The 18236-nt window shown below is 40.2% G+C and overlaps 1 protein-coding gene and 1 gene segment (V, D, J or C); both read left to right on the top strand.

The window, feature by feature from the left end:
- The window catches only part of LOC310828753 (uncharacterized protein), a 274212-nt gene that overhangs the window by 66428 nt on the left and 189548 nt on the right, over positions 1-18236 (top strand). The gene's annotated exons all lie outside the window — the stretch shown is intronic.
- Positions 1-18236, top strand: part of LOC310828875 (Ig mu chain C region secreted form-like) — a 1309992-nt gene that overhangs the window by 1129181 nt on the left and 162575 nt on the right.

Genomic DNA, 18236 nt, shown 5'->3' with positions numbered 1-18236 from the left:
ACTACTACTATTCTTATTCTTATTCTTATTCTTATTCTTATTCTTATTCTTATTCTTATTTTAAATCGCCTAGTGTATAACAATAAAAAAACGATGTTATATAAAAGTAAAATGAACATGAAATCAAATCCTATTACTTGTATGACCAACTGGTTGAGTATGTGATCTAGACGAGCTCAGATTAGGGGGGAGGGGAATGCTTACTTTGGAACCTCGAACAACTCATGATTAGGAAGTATATTGAAGAATAGTTCATGGAAATGGTAAGAGATGTGAGAAGTTATCCCACCAATGATGAGGCTCCCGGGCTGGTACCACTCTTGTGGAACAGGGAGGGGATCATTCATGTGGCACTTCCTGATATCTGCTTTACATTGTTTGAGAGGCTGAAGCAGCAGCAACAACACATGTAGACCCACCATCTTCATAGCAAACTTCCTCTCTAGCATTCTCTTGCTCCAGCATCCAGCCTTACATTAATGCCTTACTTTGGGTGGTGCCTCACTCTGCCAATAAAGGAAAACAAACACACTTATCTTTAGCATCAGCAGAATTTGAGTGCCTGCCTCAGCAAGGCTAGTAGAGACAACCAATACAGACTATACAGACTCCGAAGTCTGTTCTACAAAATGGCAACACACATTGCAGCTCAAACTGCATCTTGTCACTCATCAGTGACAGGAGGGTTATTTGTTTCCCGTACCTAATTATGGAAATATTTCATTTACTAAATGTTGTTATTTTTTGAAACACCACTGGAGCTTTGGGCAGGTGAACTAATGACAGTAATCTGGATAGCTGCAGAGGGAGATAACTTACCTCTGAAAAGTCACTGTGCCAGAAGCACTTCAGGTAGCAAACATATTTGTTCTCTACTTGAACCTGGCCACGAGAACGTTATGCTCCTCAAGGAGACAACAAATAGCTGATGCATCCCAGACTTCCAGGGAGAGAAAACTCATACCCTAAAGTGTATCCAGACATTTCCATAATTGTGAAGGAAGCTCAGAGTATCAGTGCTGAAATAATGACCACTGCCCAGTCCCAGTTTTTTGACCCACACTAGATACAGCTCTTGCCATGTAGTTTGGAATTGTTTTTGTATTTTTGATGTTAAACAAACAACTGTTACTAGTTTATGAGAAAGCTGAAACAAGACTGTGAAGGCTTGAATGCCCCTCCCCCCCATATATCCTTCTTATTGAATATTGTTCCTGATTCACCTGCACCAAGTTTGCAGGGAGGTTAGATTGTATCTGGTCTTCACTGAACATTCATTCTGATTAGTTTGTGTGGAAATTATACAATAATGAGCATTCATTCTGATTTGGAATGGATGAGAAATATGACACAGTTCTTATTTGAACACGAATATATGAAATCCACTCTTTCTGAAGCAATAGGAGAACCAAAACACAGACTTCTCCAACAAAAGCCCCTAAAATATACATATTAGCAGAAACGTGTCTAAAAATGAAAACAGTATTGAAAATAAGCCACATAAATTCAATGGGATGGCTCAGTTGGTTAGAGTGCGGTGCTGATTAATAATGCTAAGGTTGCAGGTTCAATCCCCACATGAGACAGATGCATATTCCTGTATTACATGGGGTGAGACTAAATGAACCTCAGGGTACCTTCCAACTCCTCAGTTTTATTATTCTATGAATGCATTATATCATGGGAAATTGCTGACCAAAATGTGTACATTATTCAAAACTGCACAAACATATTTGTTTATTAGGAGAAATTTCCACTAAAATCATAGAATCATAGAGTTGGAAGAGACCACAAGGGCCATCGAGTCCAACCCCCTGCCAAGCAGGAAACACCATCAGAGCACTCCTGACATATGGTTGTCAAGCCTCTGCTTAAAGACCTCCAAAGAAGGAGACTCCACCACACTCCTTGTCAGCAAATTCCACTGTCGAACAGCTCTTACTGTCAGGAAGTTCTTCCTAATGTTTAGGTAGAATCTTCTTTCTTGTAGTTTGGAACCATTGCTCCGTGTCTGCTTCTCTGGAGCAGCAGAAAACAACCTTTCTCCCTCCTCTATGTAACATCCTTTTATATATTTGAACATGGCTATCATATCACCCCTTAACCTCCTCTTCTCCAGGCTAAACATGCCCAGCTCCCTTAGCCGTTCCTCATAAGGCATCGTTTCCAGGCCTTTGACCATTTTGGTTGCCCTCCTCTGGACACATTCCAGTTTGTCAGTGTCCTTCTTGAACTGTGGTGCCCAGAACTGGACACAGTACTCCAGGTGAGGTCTGACCAGAGCAGAATACAGTGGCACTATTACTTCCCTTGAGCTAGATGCTATACTCCTATTGATGCAGCCCAGAATTGCATTGGCTTTTTTTGCTGCCGCGTTGTTGGCTCATGTCAAGTTTGTGGTCAACCAAGACTCCTAGATCCTTTTCACATGTACTGCTCTCAAGCCAGGTGTCCCCCATCTTGTATTTGTGCCTCTCATTTTTTTTGCCCAAGTGCAATACTTTACATTTCTCCCTGTTAAAATTCTTCTTGTTTGTTTTGGCCCAGTTCTCTAATCTGTCAAGGTCGTTTTGAAGTGTGATCCTGTCCTCTGGGGTGTTAGCCACCCCTCCCAGTTTGGTGTCATCTGCAAATTTGATCAGGATGCCCTTGAGTCCATCATCCAAGTCATTGATAAAGATGTTGAATAAGACCGGGCCCAAGAGAGAACCCTGTGGCACCCCACTAGTCACTCTTCTCCAGGATGAAGAGGAACCATTGATGAGCACCCTTTGGGTTCAGTCAGTCAGCCAGTTACAAATCCACTGAGTGGTAGCATAGTCAAGTCCACATTTTACCAGCTTCTTTATATCATGGGGCACCTTGTCAAATGCCTTGCTGAAATCAAGGTAGGCTACATCCTACCTAAATGCTGGTGAATCTGTAGGCTGGTAGGCTACATCATACCTAAATGCTGGTGAATCTGTGAAGATCTGAATTTAAGGTTGGGAAATGATCATTCCGTTCCTATCTCTGATTTGCTTGCAGGGTGCATTTACATCTACCCGTTAAGAAAGAGTTCATTCCATACTTTTCAGTCCCCCCCCCCATTTCTTTCCTAATTGAAAACAGTCCACTTTTTGTGGATTGGTTGCATTAGGACAGCTTTAATCCATTTGAACACTTTAATCCACTTGAAATGCAAACCTGAAGTTCTGCTGTGTGATGGAATAAATCCCAGATAATACTGACAGTACCCTGTACCCCCACCACAGTCTTGATAGAACCCCTGATATTCACAGTTGGAGGAAAGTCCTCATTGTTTTAACACATGCAGAACAAATAGTATATGTTATATAAAACAGGGCTGCCATACGTCCAGGAGACATAGCTGGAATTTGGCCCACATAAAAGTTTCCTGATGGAAATTGCTGAAATCCAGATGTATGGCAACCCATGTTGATGTTGTGAGTGTAGATTTTTGCGAATTTCCTTTTTCCTTTCCTTTTATTTTTGAGAATCAAAACAACTTTGAACTCAACAACTTTGGGTGACAATTTCCCCCCCCCCCAAAAAAAGAGCAAAGTTTCCAGATTTTCACTTTTTTGAAATATGGCAATTCTTTATAATGCCACAATAGAGTTTGAATTGTTACTACTGTAATGGAACTGATAAAAGATTCGTTTAATCTCAAGTGGAAACAACTTTGAAAATACTATCAGTATCTCAATAAGTAGACAGGCTGGGGAGAGATAAATGATTCTCAAAGAATCATTTCAGAGATGTTTGCTCTGGGGTGATCATATTAGGATGCAGATGATCTCTATATCTATATATGTATAACATAACTAGCTCATATTTAGCTTGTGCTTATTATGGGCTCTGTGCAAGAAATTAGCAGGGAAGGGAAACTGACCAAGGATTCAGTTACAGATAGGTAGCCGTGTTGGTCTGCCATAGTCAAAACAAAAAATTCCTTCCAGTAGCACCTTAAAGACCAACTAAGTTAGTTCTAGGTATGAGCTTTCGTGTGCATGCACACTTCTTCAGATACAGGTATCTATCTGGTACTACAGGTACTATTTCCACTACAGATAAATATACCTTAATATTATGGAGCCAGGATGCTTGCTGTCCTGCAATTATGTGCTTTCAATGTATAGTCCTGGCTCCATATAAGGCTTGTACACAATTGGAAGCATTACATTTCTGAAAACCAGGAGGGGAGAGTATTCTTGTGCTTTGAATCCTGCTTGTGGACTTCCCACAAGCATCTAGTCAGTTATTTAAGAACAGGCTGTTGGATTAGATGACCATGGCCTGATCCAGCAGGCTCTTCATGTGTTCTTACGTTCTTAAGGTGTTGAGTTGTGTGATTACTGTTATTTGTTTTGTTGAAAAATATCCCGTGGTCTTTGGGTGAAGGGCTGTATAAATAAAATGAATAAAAATATTTGGGCACACCAAGTAATTTCTGTAGCTGTTATTAGGTTTGAGGGTGATCTTTATTTTGGGAATTCTTTTGTAAGTATCAGCTTTGGTCAGCTCAATTATGCCTTGATCAGACCACACCTGGAGTACTGTGTCCAGCTTTGGGCACCACAGTTTCAGAAATATATTGACAAGCTGGGGAGTGTACCGCCTGCCAACCTAGCAGTTCGAAAGCACCTCCGGGTGCAAGTAGATAAATAGGGACCGCTTACCAGCGGGAAGGTAAACGGTGTTTCCGTGTGCGGCTCTGGCTCGCCAGAGCAGCGATGTCACGCTGGCCACGTGACCCGGAAGTGTCTCTGGACAGCGCTGGCCCCTGGCCTCTTAAGTGAGATGGGCGCACAACCCCAGAGTCTGTCAAGACTGGCCCGTACGGGCAGGGGTACCTTTACCTTTACCTTTACTGGGGAGTGTACAGAGGTGGGTGGCCATGATGATAAGGGTCTGGAAACCACCCTTTTAAGAAATGGTTGAGGGAGTTTGGTATGTTTATCCTGGTGAAAAGAAAACTAAGAGAAGAAAAGAGAAGGCCACCTCCTGTCAATCTCTAAAGCCATAAATCTGAAATCCAATTATATATACAGTGGTACCCCGAGTTACAAATGCCTCAGGTTACAAATGCTTTGGGTTACAAACTCCGCTAACCTGGAAGAGTTACTTTGAGTTGAGAACTTTACCCCAGGATGAGAACGGAAATCATGTGCACCAGCAAGAGGTCCCATTAGTGAAAGCACGCCTCTAGTTAAGAACAGTTTCAGGTTAAGAACGGACCTTCAGAATGAATTAAGTTTGTAACTAGAAGTACCACTGTTTGTGTGTGTGTTTGTGTGTGTTTGTGTGTGTGTGTGTGTGTGTGTGTGTGTGTGTGTGTAGAGTGAATAAGGTATTAAACTCTGATGCTCTGAAAAAGCCACTTTGTATGCTGGGAGACTGAGACATTCCTGGCAACCTGACCAGGGGGTGAGTGACTTAAAGTGAAGGAATGTTCATGATTCCCCCCAAAAATCTCAGAGCATAAGGTCACCAAATCCCCTCTTTCTCTAATTAACTTTGAGACTGCTATAAATTATTACTGAGAGGATCTCAGGTTCTCTAACCCCCTTTCTCCTAAAGCACTAACCCTGTCAAAATAATGGGGATGTTGGGAGAGATATATTCTTTAATTATTTCTCTTTCTTAGTTGCTCCCTGTTGTTCAGCTCAGGTCTCAGTACAATGATGTAGCATTTAGGAGAAAAAATGCAAACCAATAACCCACCACTGGAGGCCAAGATGGAGAAAATCTCCACAGCCACCATGTCCTTTCCTCTTGAACTCAGGTAGGTTGGAACAAAGGACAACCAGACACTACAAAATGCCATCATGCTGAAGGTAATGAACTTGGCTTCATTAAAACTATCTGGTAACTTGCGAGCTAGGAATGCCACAGTGAAGCTGGCAATGGCCAAGAGGCCCATGTAACCCAAGACAGTATAAAACATGGCAACTGACCCTTCATTACATTGCAGAATGATCTCTTCTGTTACCGAGTGCATGTCTAAATCAGGGTATGGGGGAGAGGTTGCCAACCACACAGCACAAATACCTGCTTGAATAAGAGAGCAGGAAAGGACAATGGAGTTGGTCAGTCTTTTCGTCACCCATTTCTTCATCCTAGATCCAGGCTTTGTAGCTATAAATGCCAGAGAAACAATGGTGGTCTTTGCCAACACGCAAGAAACAGCCACTGAGAAGATGATTCCAAAAGTTGTTTGTCGAAGAAAGCAGGTCACTTTCCCAGGTTGTCCGAGGAATAACAATGAAGAGAGGAAGCAGAGCAGGAGGGAGACAAGGAGAGTGTAGGTGAGGTCCCTGTTGTTGGCTTTGACAATGGGGGTATCTTTGTGCTTAACAAAGATTCCTAACACCAAGGCTGTGATCAGGAAAAAGGAAACAGCAACTGAGGCTAAACTGATCCCTAATGGCTCGTCGTAAGAGAGAAAGCTTGTAGTTTTGGAGATGCATCCATTTTTCCCTTCATTTGGAAATTGTTCTTCTGCACATTTGAAACAGTCACCCATGTCTGAAAAATAGAAGAAATGCAAGTGTCACAAACTGTTCCCCACTCCATATGCAAGTTGTAGTTCATGCTGATTTCTGCCTGCATGTGTCAAGTGTGTAGATATATGAATGTGAAAATGAATGCTCTGAACATTCAAAGAAAGCTGCTACAAAAGGAAGGCCTCTCCAGGAATAGACAAGTCATCTTACATAACTCACGTAACTCTCTTTTGATGGAAAATCTGGAGTACTATAGAAACATACCTGTCTTGTTGGAAACCTTCCCTTCTGGGCATGGAACACAATCGTAACAGCAAAATTTTTCCCCTTCCTTCCTTTTCTTCTGATTGCCAGACTGGCAGTGCTCATTACACAAAGAAATGGGGAGTACCTAGCCATAATAATGAATGGAGTTACAATGAGAGATTGATTGATTGATTGATTGATTGATTGATTGATATATTAAAAATTCAGTTATTGATATACAGAAAAAGAGCTGGCCCACAAAGAAAACTTATCTCAATAACCCAGAATTTATTTTATATTAAAACAAGATGCAGCTTATATTATTAACTTCATTTCACCCGTGTGGACTTGTAATATTACTTTTAGAATTGCAGTTTTGGGCTTTGCTGTTACAACTAGTGTTTTTATTTTATTTTTAGAGTTGTGCAACATTGTCTTTATTTTGGAGTTTAGATAATGCTAGGCAGCAAAGGAAAGGAGAAATTCAAAGGACCTCTGTGGTTACCTGGTTAAATCCTCTGTGCCACACAACCATACTCTCATTTATAGTGAATTGTTTCCCTTCGGAATCACTGGGGCCCACCCTTCCAATTTTTAATCTCTGGAATGACATGTTTGGAAAAGTGACCAGGTTCATGATGTCAAATCCGCCACCCACTTCCCTTTTGTCATTAAAGGACACAGTTTCTCCAGCTGAGTTGTTAAATGAAATTCTTTGAAGAAATGGATGGAGCTGTTTGAAAGAGAAGTAGAAATAAATAAAGTAAAAAGAGAGGGAAGGAACGGGAGATAACATTGTATAGGATATTTCATGTGGCTTTACTAATATCATTTAGCTCAGGGATGAGGAACCTCAGTTGCAGATTCCAAATGCAGCCCTCTCTATGGTCTTCAGCATTCTCCCAAGACTACACTCTCATGATCATTCCTCATTGGCCCTGTACTTTGACTTCATTAGAGATGTCAGAATTCCAACAACAAAAAGAAAACAGAAGCGGAAATTGCCCTCTTATTCATCCCCTTTCTGGAATGGAAATCAATCCAGTTAATATTAATTGGTATTCTTGCTTTCAGTCAGCAAGTGATACACAATGGATAATGTTCCTCCCAAATTACATTCCATTTATTTTGCACTGAAATGAATAGTGGGGGGAGGGGTAAATGCACCATTCTTTTACTTAAATTCTAAACTAATGCAAATTGCATAAGTGATTTTCTAAATTACATCAAATAACAGAGAATGAGAAAAATAGCAGTATTTGTTGGAAACTAAACTGCAGCAGAATGGAAACAGCACTGAATGAAGACAGTTCAGGATGAAAACTGCTGCCTTATCAGCCTTCCATAGGTGCTGTTTCTTGGCCAGAACATGTCTTGGAACTGGGATAATGCCTCTTGCTTGTCAGAATGGAGAGAGATTGTTTGCATATGCAAGTACACCTTTGACAGTTGCATGGTCGAAACATTGTCTACTGCACAATAATTAGAATCATATCCATTGCTCTGTAAACATTTGCCTCAGAAACTTATCGGAAAGTGAGAATTTGTGCTGCATTGTAGAAAACAAATTGCTTCCAGACTCCAGTTATATGAAAAATTGTCAAGGCAAAAAATATTACCTATACCTTTTATTGAAGTAAGAAGATTTGTAGTGGAAACTTTACCTGCCAAGGCTGTATATGATGAAGATCAACAACTGCACTCCCCAACATTGCTTTCTGTCTGGATCTAGATGAATAAATGGCATGCAAAGCATGAGCCACCGCATAAACACCATTATAGATACTGTAGCTATGGCCTGTCATATGTGTTTCAAAAATAGGTCTAATAAGATATTCAACCTTCTCCTCCCCAGTACACATTCCATCAAATGGCACTGACCCTCTCAGATTTGGGTATATACAGTCAAATGCTTGTTCCCAGAATTCTTTAAGAAAGCCATCTCCATCAGTCCAATAAGGTTTTACAACCTCAAGAAATTCCCTGAACTGTAAAATATCATTTGAGTGAACTGTAAAGGAAATGGCGCCTTGGAACAGTTCAAAATCCCACCCCCTTTGATGTCCTGGAGATAGTAAATCCAATTGGGTTGTCATAATCCACACCTTTCTAAAAGATTTATTTTCCTTGTTTTCAGGATCTCGTAAAAATATTACAGTTCTCAGCCATGCAATTGTCAAAGATTCTCCATAGATGATAAACACACTGACTTTTTTGTCACTGAAAGGTACATATATACTTGAGGCTATATCATTAATTTCATCCAAGTCATCCAAATAGGGTTGCTGTGGGATTCTTTTCGTGAAGGCTGAACAGATTCCATTTTGTGAAAGCATAAGTTCCAGGGTCTGCAAGAAATGTTCTCCATTGGTGTTATCAAAAGCAAAGAGACCAACCCACATCCAACCAAAATACTTAAGTAACTGGATGATCCCCACATATTGCTGGGTTTCATTAGGGACCATGCAGTAGAAGGAAGTGATCTGAGTGATATGAATCTCCTGAGGGGAAAATGAGCCATATGTGAGCTAAAAAGAAAAAGAAAAAAAGGACAGATATTGGACGGAACAATTCGGCAGACTCTTACAAAGAAACAACTACATGAAGGAATTTGTAGGATTTGGGGGGATACTTGGGCAAGGTGTTATGAAATTTATGGGAGGGTTTCTATTAGTTCTCTCTCTCTCTCTCTCTCTCTCTCTCTCTCTCTCTCTCTCTCTCTTTCATTTTGAAATGAATTACTCACAGAATGATAAAATGAAACATGTCTGCTTCCCAGTGCAATAGTCCTACCTGTGGAATCTTGTATAATCCTAAAATGTCTGCTATATGGAAGGAGGTAGCAGAGCCAAGTCCACCAATGATGGCTATGAGATTTTTCTGGGAGCCACATTTGTAGTTGGGAACAAATCTATGTGATTTGAAGAGAAGTTCCAGAGTGGTATGATAGGTCATCCTCGCATCATAGTAGCTGTCATAGATATGGAACCCGAAAGTGACATTGGGCAAGATCTTGGGGTTTTTGTTGACCTCATTCACAGCAAATGCCAAGGCAAGAATGTGCTGGTAAAATTTTGTTACCATTCTATAAATACAAACAATTTATTATCATTATTTCAGGAAAGAGTTCTACAACGCATTAAATTGTTGAAGCGGTAACTTCTGTCTCTAACCGGTCCTTCTATTTCTCTGCACAAAAGAATTAACGTACACCATTCTGACATCACAAATGGCAACCTCCAAAACTAGCTGAGGGACAGGACATTAGCCCCCAATGTTGTTCTATAACTGACATTCATGCAGTTGTTCTGGAATATCAAAGGTGAACTGCAACAAGAAACTGTGCAATTCCATTTCATTACATAGCTGAATGCTTTCGCTTGCAGACTGAATTTTGCAGACTGGAGAAAAAATAGAAAACACATATGCTAATGCCAGCGTGTGTTTTATCAACAAGTTCACTGTTGGTAACCTTATCATCAGCCTCTGATGTTTTCTGTAGTTTTCTGTAGTTTTCTGTAGTTTTCTGTAGTTTTCTGTTTCTCATATCCTTCTACCCTCATGTTCCCCTCATCATGTATACATACACAGTACCTGCAACCAAAATAACACTTCATACATCTGATGAAGTTTATTATGGCATAATAAACATGTTAGTCTTTAAGGGTGCTACAAAACTCCTTGTGTTAAGTTCATTGCAGAATAGACCCACTGAATAAATTTATCTAAGTAACGCCCTTTATTTTCAATGGGCCAACTCTGTGTAAGGTTAAACTATTATTTTTGCTGCAACAGACCCTTTTGGCTTCCTTCTGGAAATCCTTTTATTTCTAACCGGTGTTTCTGTGCTAATAAATAATACTTCCTCTTCAGCCCAAATATAATTAATGAAGCACTGGAATAGCAGCATGTAAAATGAGATCTACACACATACCCACTGATATTGCTTGCCACAACTCCATGTATAAAACTAGGTGCATTCTGCCCCATGAAACTTAAGCCAGCAATCCTATGGCAAGATCCACAGGCATGAGCAACTTAGGATGCAGTAGGTATATTGGTCTCAGCCAGCTGATTCCCAGCTTAGTCCCAGCTCAGCTGAATACACATTTGAATAACTATCTGGTCCTGCTCAGCCAGCTGAGTAGAAGCCAGTATAAATCTCCAAAGGCGAGCATTCCAGAGGCTGGGTGAAAAATGAGAGGCTTATGCTGGATCCTAATATCATTTCTGGCGCAGAATACTCTTTTTAAGTCTTGTTTTCCTTCTGTCGGGCTTAGACAGAGCAGCAGCCCAGCCACTGAATGGGGTTTGGATATAACATAACTTTATGCCGGCTTAATTTACATCATTTTGCTTTACACCTGACTCTTGTGCATAGGATTGTTCCTTAAATAGTTGGAGCTCTATTCTGAATCTGGCCAAATTAAGTGTACATCCATTTTCAACTTGTTTTCCAGCTAGCCCACAAAAATTGGGACTTGTATTAATTTAATTAGCACTAACATATTTTTAAAAAAATTTAAAAAATCCCTGTGAATGCACTACAGTGAATTTGCACATGTGTACCTCCAGATACATTTGATCCAATTAAATAAAATGTCATCTTTCTCCCCAACCTGATGTTATACTCTAAAACAAAAGGAGTTCTTATTATGTGAGAATAAACCCCATATTTACTGTGGGGTTAATAATACACACAATTCTCAGAAAGTGATTCGGGTAGGAGAAGCCTACATGAACTTTCTTTGAGCATGCCATCACTCATACAAAAAATTATTTGTCTTTCCTCTTGCAAAGTTCAGAATATGCATGGGGAGAGGGAATGGTTTCTTACTCTGGAACATCAAATAGCCTCCCAGAAGGATGTTCTGTGAAGGAAGCTTCACTGGCAGGGTAAGTGATCTGAGAAGCCATCCCACCAATGAGAAAGTCCCCTGGCTGGTACCACTCATGAGGAACAGGGAGGGGATTACTAACGGGGCACTTCATAGTATTGACTTTGCACACCTTGACAGATAGCAGAAAGAAGAACAGCAGCAGCAACATCCTAGCAGCAAACCTCATATCTAGACCTATTCTCGACCCTGCCCATTCATACTGGCTGACTTAAAACAGTAAAAACAGGATGGTGCTTGACTTTGCCAATACACCTCTTAAAAGAAATGTATCAGTCTTGCTTTTAGTGTCAACAAATGCATGCTATGAGTATTAATGGAAGTTGCCAATGCTCTCAATTTTAAGTTTGGCAGATAACATAGAAAATGAGGACAATGTCAGAAATGGAATTGACAGAGCCCTGTCTGCTTCTTGCCCCTACTCCCAGCTGTCCATGGCAAATGGGTTTATTTATGTTCACTTTTGGACTTCTGTATTGATAGTTTTCTATTGCTTTCTAGAAAGCCATTGGAGTTTGGGTTATGTGAACAAATTATGGTGATTTTGTCAATTCCAGTGGGGAATAATTAGTTCTTCATGTTTCCCCCCCCCACCCTGTTTAGGGTGTTTTGCTCCCAGCTCCCACTCTTCTCTGCTGCTTGTGGTGAAATAAATAGCAGATGGTTAACAGCTGCCCCCGTAGGGAACAAATGTCAACAAGGAAGTTTGGTTGAAACATGACTTATGAAGGTGCGGGACTTGATGTTAATGGGGGGAAACTGATTAAGCTTGAGACTGAAGAAACAACAGACAAAAAAACCCAGACAATTTTTATATAACATTGCTTAGTTCATGTCCTATGCAACTACATTGAACATTGTTATAGACCACCAGCAATTTTCAGCAACAGAGGGAAATGGGAAGGGATGAGTAAAGGGTTTATTGTTTTTCTGTTTTAGTTCTTGCTTTTATCATGTATTTTGTGTTTTATTTTGTATTTTATGTTGGGAACTGCCCTGAGATCTACAGATGAAGAGTGGTGTGCAAATTTAATAAATAAAATAAAACATCTGAAGGAGATAGATTTGTATTTGAATGGGATTGGAACTGTGCTTGGGTTGGGGATGAGAAGGAGTTTCCTTTTTATTACTATGTTTATTAAGAAAATGATAAACTTTAAAAAAGAAAAATTGGCTCTGCTTCAGTGGTGACAGATCAGACTCATTTGCATGAGTCCTTAGTAGTTTTTGCTTTAATAATAATAATAATAATAATAATAATAATAATTTATACCCCACCCATCTGGCTGGGTTTCCCTAGCCACTCTGGGTGGCTTCCAACAAAGATTAAAAATACAATAAAACATCAGTCATTAAAAACTTCCCTAAACAGGGCTGCCTTCAGATGTCTTCTAAACATGAAATAGTTGTTTATCTCTTTGACATCTGCTGGGAAGGCATTCCACAGGGCGGGCACCACTACCGAAACAGCCCTCTGCCTGGTTCCCTGTAACTTGGCATCTCGCAGTGAGGGAACCGCCAGAAGGCCCTCGGCACTGGATCTCACTGTCTGGGCAGAGCAACAGGGGTGGAGACGCAACCTTCAGGTACACTGGACTGAGGCCATTTAGGGCTTTAAAGGTCAACACCAACACTTTAAATGGTGCTTGGAAACGTACTGGGAGCTTTTGTAGATCTTTCAAGGCTGGTGTTGTGTCGTCTTGGCGACCACTACCAGTCTGGCTTCAACATTCTGGATTAGTTGTAGTTTCCAGGTCACTTTCAAAGGTAGCACCACGTAGAGCACGTTGCAGTAGTCCAAGTGGGAGATAACTAGAGCGTGTGCCACTCTGGTGAGACAGTCCGTGGGCAGGTAGAATCTCAGCCTGTGTACCAGAGGGAGCTGATAGACAGCTGCCCTGGACACAGAATTAACCTGTGACTCCATAGACAGCTGTGAGTCCAAAATGACTCCCAGTCTGTGCACCTGCTCCTTCAGGGGCACAGTTGCCCCATTTAGGACCAGAGAGTCACCCACCCCCACCCACCCCTTGTCCCCCAAGAACAGTACTTCTGTCTTGTCAGGATTCAGCCTCAATCTGTTACCCGCCATCCATCCTCCAACCACCTCTTTTCAGTTGCCTGTTCTCCAGTTATTCTCTTCCCTAGATCCTCTTGTCCCTAAAATACTTAAAATTAAGGCCTATATTATGGGTGGATGGATCTTTTAATTTTGCTGGTCTCTGTTTCTCATTTTTAAAATCTTAAAATCAGTTCACATTTCCCCAGCAAAATGCAGATTTTTAAAAAAGGAAAAATCCTTATGAAAATTCATCAGCATTTTAGTGCAAATTTCTCCTAATACATAAATTTTGATATGCAGTTTTGACTAATGAACACATTTTTGCAAGCAGTATTCTGTAATATAATGCATTTTTGCATATTATTTTTACTAATATAAACATACTATGCACACTTATCTCTTATTACAGCATTTCTTCTTGCAAGTAAAATATCTCTTTCTCCTTCTGCAGCTTATATGATCATCATTTCCCCAGTCATTGAATATCCCTGGCAAATTCAAAAGTTATTTCTTTACCATAATTCAATTTCATTTCTATCTCTTGCATTAACATATATCTGAAAGATCCTAATTTGCCAAGTAGTAATTCTTTTTTCTTTTGTCAAATCTCAATTTAATGTACTTTTTCCCCTATTTGAGTAAATAATTATACTGAATGAAATAACATCCCATGAAAGTTTTAAAGGTTTATTTCTTCATTTTTATTCATGTGAATATATCATATTCTGGTTCTATTTGTTAATGCAACACATAAATACAAATAATTTAATAGGCATATATTGAGAGCTGAGTCCCAGCCTGAGTAGGCCACAAACTCTGCTCACATAACATATACACAAAACAGGAATGTAATATTCTTAAATTCTATGATATCAGATGGAGTTGATTAAAAGCTGAGCTTTTTCCTTATTAGTTGCTTCCTGTTGTTCAAGTCAGGTCTCAGGACAATGATAAAGCATTTAGGGGCAAAGATGCAGCCCAGTAACCCAGCAGTGGAGGCCAAGATCGAGAAGATTTCCACAGCCACCATGTATTTCCCCTTGGTGCTCACGTAGGTTGGAACAAATGACAACCAAACACTGCAAAACATCAACATGCTGAAGGTGATAAACTTGGTTTCATTGAAACTGTCTGGCAACTTCCTTGCCAGGAAAGCCACAATGAAGCTGGTGATGGCCAGAAGGCCCATGTAGCCCAGAACAAGATAAAACATGGTGACAGACCCTTCATTACATTCCAATATGATCTGTGTAGGTACTGACTGCATGTCCAAATTGGGGAGTGGCGGAGAAGTTGCTAGCCACACTACACAGATGCCTGCTTGAATCCAAGAGCAGAAAAGGACAATGGAGTTGGCCAATGTTTTCCCCACCCACTTCCTCATGCTGGACCCTGGTTTGGTGGCCATGAAAGCTACAACCACAGTGATGGTTTTTGCCAATACACATGAAACTGCTACAGAGAAGATGATTCCAAAGGAAGTTTGTCGGAGGCAGCAAGTCAGCTTCTGAGGTCTTCCTATAAAAAGTAAAGATGAGAGGAAGCAGAGCAGGAGGGAGACCAGGAGAGTGTAGGTGATGTCCCGGTTGTTGGCTTTGGCTATGGGAGTATCTTTGTGCTTAATAAAAGTTCCTAACACCACAGTTGTGATGAAAGAAAAAGAAATAGCAACCAAGGCTAAACTGATCCCTAGAGGTTCTTCATAAGACATAAAGACTGTCACTTTCGGGATGCACCGATCTCTGTCCTCGCTTGCATACTGATCTTCTGGGCATTTGGAACAGTCATCCATGTCTGAAGCAATAAAGAGCAATCATTACAATGCTAATTTTGCACATGAAATGTGTAGTCCACTTAATTTGTTTTAAGAAATTCCAAATGGTTTACATTAAATACATGCAGCAACCATTTCGCACCATTTCCATTCACCACCCCTGCACACGTTGGCAGAGTGTACATAAGTGTGCCCTGCCCCCTTCCACCCCACAGGCTGCTCCCGTTCTGCCCTTTCAGCCTGTACTATAACACAATATTTATTTTTTTACATAAGGAACTTGTCAACAAAATAAAATAATACAAAAAATTCACCACTATTTGTCATATTATTTTATGATTTTGTACAGTGTGTGATATTGGCATAACACCTAATCAGTTATTGTGTATGTTACTACTATGGAAATTCCAATTTTCTGGTGACATAAGAGACTGTGGCAGGTATATGCAGAGATATGTCCTGTGCAACTGGTGGCGGGGGACATCTTTCAGCATGCAGACACTGTGCTTGGAACCGTTTCTGCCTTGTCCCTATAGTAAGCAATTTCTTTTCAGAACAGTTTTCCCCATATCAACCAGCCTGACCCCAGAGATCAGTGGGGAGGGCTGTGTGAGGTCAAACTGAGTAGTATGTGTGAGATCCTTGCACATGACATTGTTAGTGGTGGTACCCCAGTTTTGGTGTTCTCTCCCCTTGGAGGCACACATCATCACACTGTTGAAGGCTTTCATTTGTTTTATTTGATTGCAGCTTTTTCATCTGTTCTTTGTGAGTTTCTATTCATAGGTTGTTTATTGAAACCTCTTTGAGAACATAAAATAAATGAAAAGAAGAATGAAAGAAAGTGAAATTAATAAATAAACAAATCCTCATTGGGTAAAATTGCTTAACAAGAGGGAGTAACTTGAACAGTATTGAGGTTTGTGGCCTACTCAAAATGGACTAAGCTGCCCTTACTCTCTGGGTAGAAACTGAACCTATGGTGCCACCATAACTTGATTAATTCCCTCTCATAACCAAACATATTAACTGAAAGCATCCAGAAGACAAAGACATTGAGACTTACCCTTCTGGGTGGAAATCTTTCCATCTGGACACAGGGCGCAACTGTAGCAGCAAAACTTCACTCCTTCCTTCTTTTTCTTCTGATAACCAGGACGGCAGGAGTCACTGCACACAGAGACAGGCAGCACCTGCTCATAAAGGGGATAAAATGATTAGTAGAATGGGAGAAATTGGCAATCTCTCTGTTTACTCCAAAAGCACATGATGAACATGGAAGAATTCAGAACAGGGTACATGCAATATAAGCATGCCACAATGTGCCAAAACAGTCCTGAGCATATAATGCATTATTTTTGCAGTCTATTGTTTAGAACCACACTTCTCAGAATAGTGTAATAGGGTTCTCCTAACAACTCTCAGCATCCTTAACAAACTTCGGTTCTTAAGAATTTGAGTAGGTGGGCATTTTTATTAAAGTGGTCTAATTGTGGTCATAATGTATAACTGTGGCTTGGTTACCAAAGGCTGACAACCTCCCAACTACAAGAATAGCAAAGATGAAAGCTGTAAATTTAGACAACATTTTCCTAAGGGACATTCCAGTACATATTGACATTCATTATTCTATGTTACGAACACCAATCCTTTTGGAGATAAGAATCATTTTGTATCTCCAACCAACATGGCAGAAGGCATAAACTGGAAGCTTATCAAGAATCCAAACCTGGTTAAAACTCCTGTGCCACACAATTATATCTGTATTAATGATGAACTCTTTTCCTTCCTGAAACTTGGAATCCACCCTTCCAACTTTGACTCTCTGGAAAGATTTGTTTGGGAAAGTGATCATGTTCATTATGTCAAATCCACCTCTCCTCTCCCTGTTTTTTTGTAAAAAGATTGCTTCTCCAACTGAGTTATTAAACAAAATGCTTTCAAGAAATGGGTGCAGCTAGTGGGAAAAGAGCAAGGGTGGTTAGGAATGGGATCAAACCTATTGGAGTAAATATACTTTAAAAATTTGTTGGCAACATTGCTTATGTAGTTTAATCCTACAAAAAAACTGTCTAAAAATATAGTTTATATTTAAGGCAAGAGAAGCAGTATGCCATGGCCGTTATAATTTAATTTGGATAATAGTAATTATTATCATTATTATTACTATTATTATTATTGAATAAAGTTGGAAGATGCATTATTTTTTATATTCTCTTTATGTAAATGAGATTGTTTCATTATGAATACAGTACCTTCCAGGGCTGGAGATCTTGAAGACTTTTGCCACTCATCATTGGACCGTGTTTGGATCTAGATGACCCTATGGCATGCAAAGCATGTGCCACAGCATAGACGGCATTATAGATACTGTAGCTGTGGCCAGTCATGTGCATTTCAAATACAGATGCAGGAAGATTCTCCAAACTCTCCTCTCCAGTACAAGTTCCATCTGGAATTAAACAGTCAAATGCTTGCTCCCAGAAGTCCTTGAGAAAGCCATCTTCTTGATTCCAGCCAGGTTTTGCGATCTGAAGAAATTCCTTGAATCCTTGAATCTCAGCAGAGTGAATTGTGAAGGACAGGGCGCCTTCAAACAATTGAAAATCCCATCCATTCTGAAGGCCTGTTAATGTAAAATCCAGCTGGGCTGTCATAACCCACACCTTTCCAAGTGATGTTCTTTCATTGTAGCTAGGAACTCCTATGAGCACATATGTATTCATCCATAGAATGGTCGTAGAATC

Source organism: Podarcis gaigeae, assembly GCF_964106915.1.
Source record: "Podarcis gaigeae genome assembly, chromosome: 13".
Taxonomy (NCBI): Eukaryota; Metazoa; Chordata; class Lepidosauria; order Squamata; family Lacertidae; genus Podarcis; species Podarcis gaigeae.
Note: the sequence above shows the minus strand (reverse complement) of the source record. Positions and strands in the feature narration are given on the sequence as shown.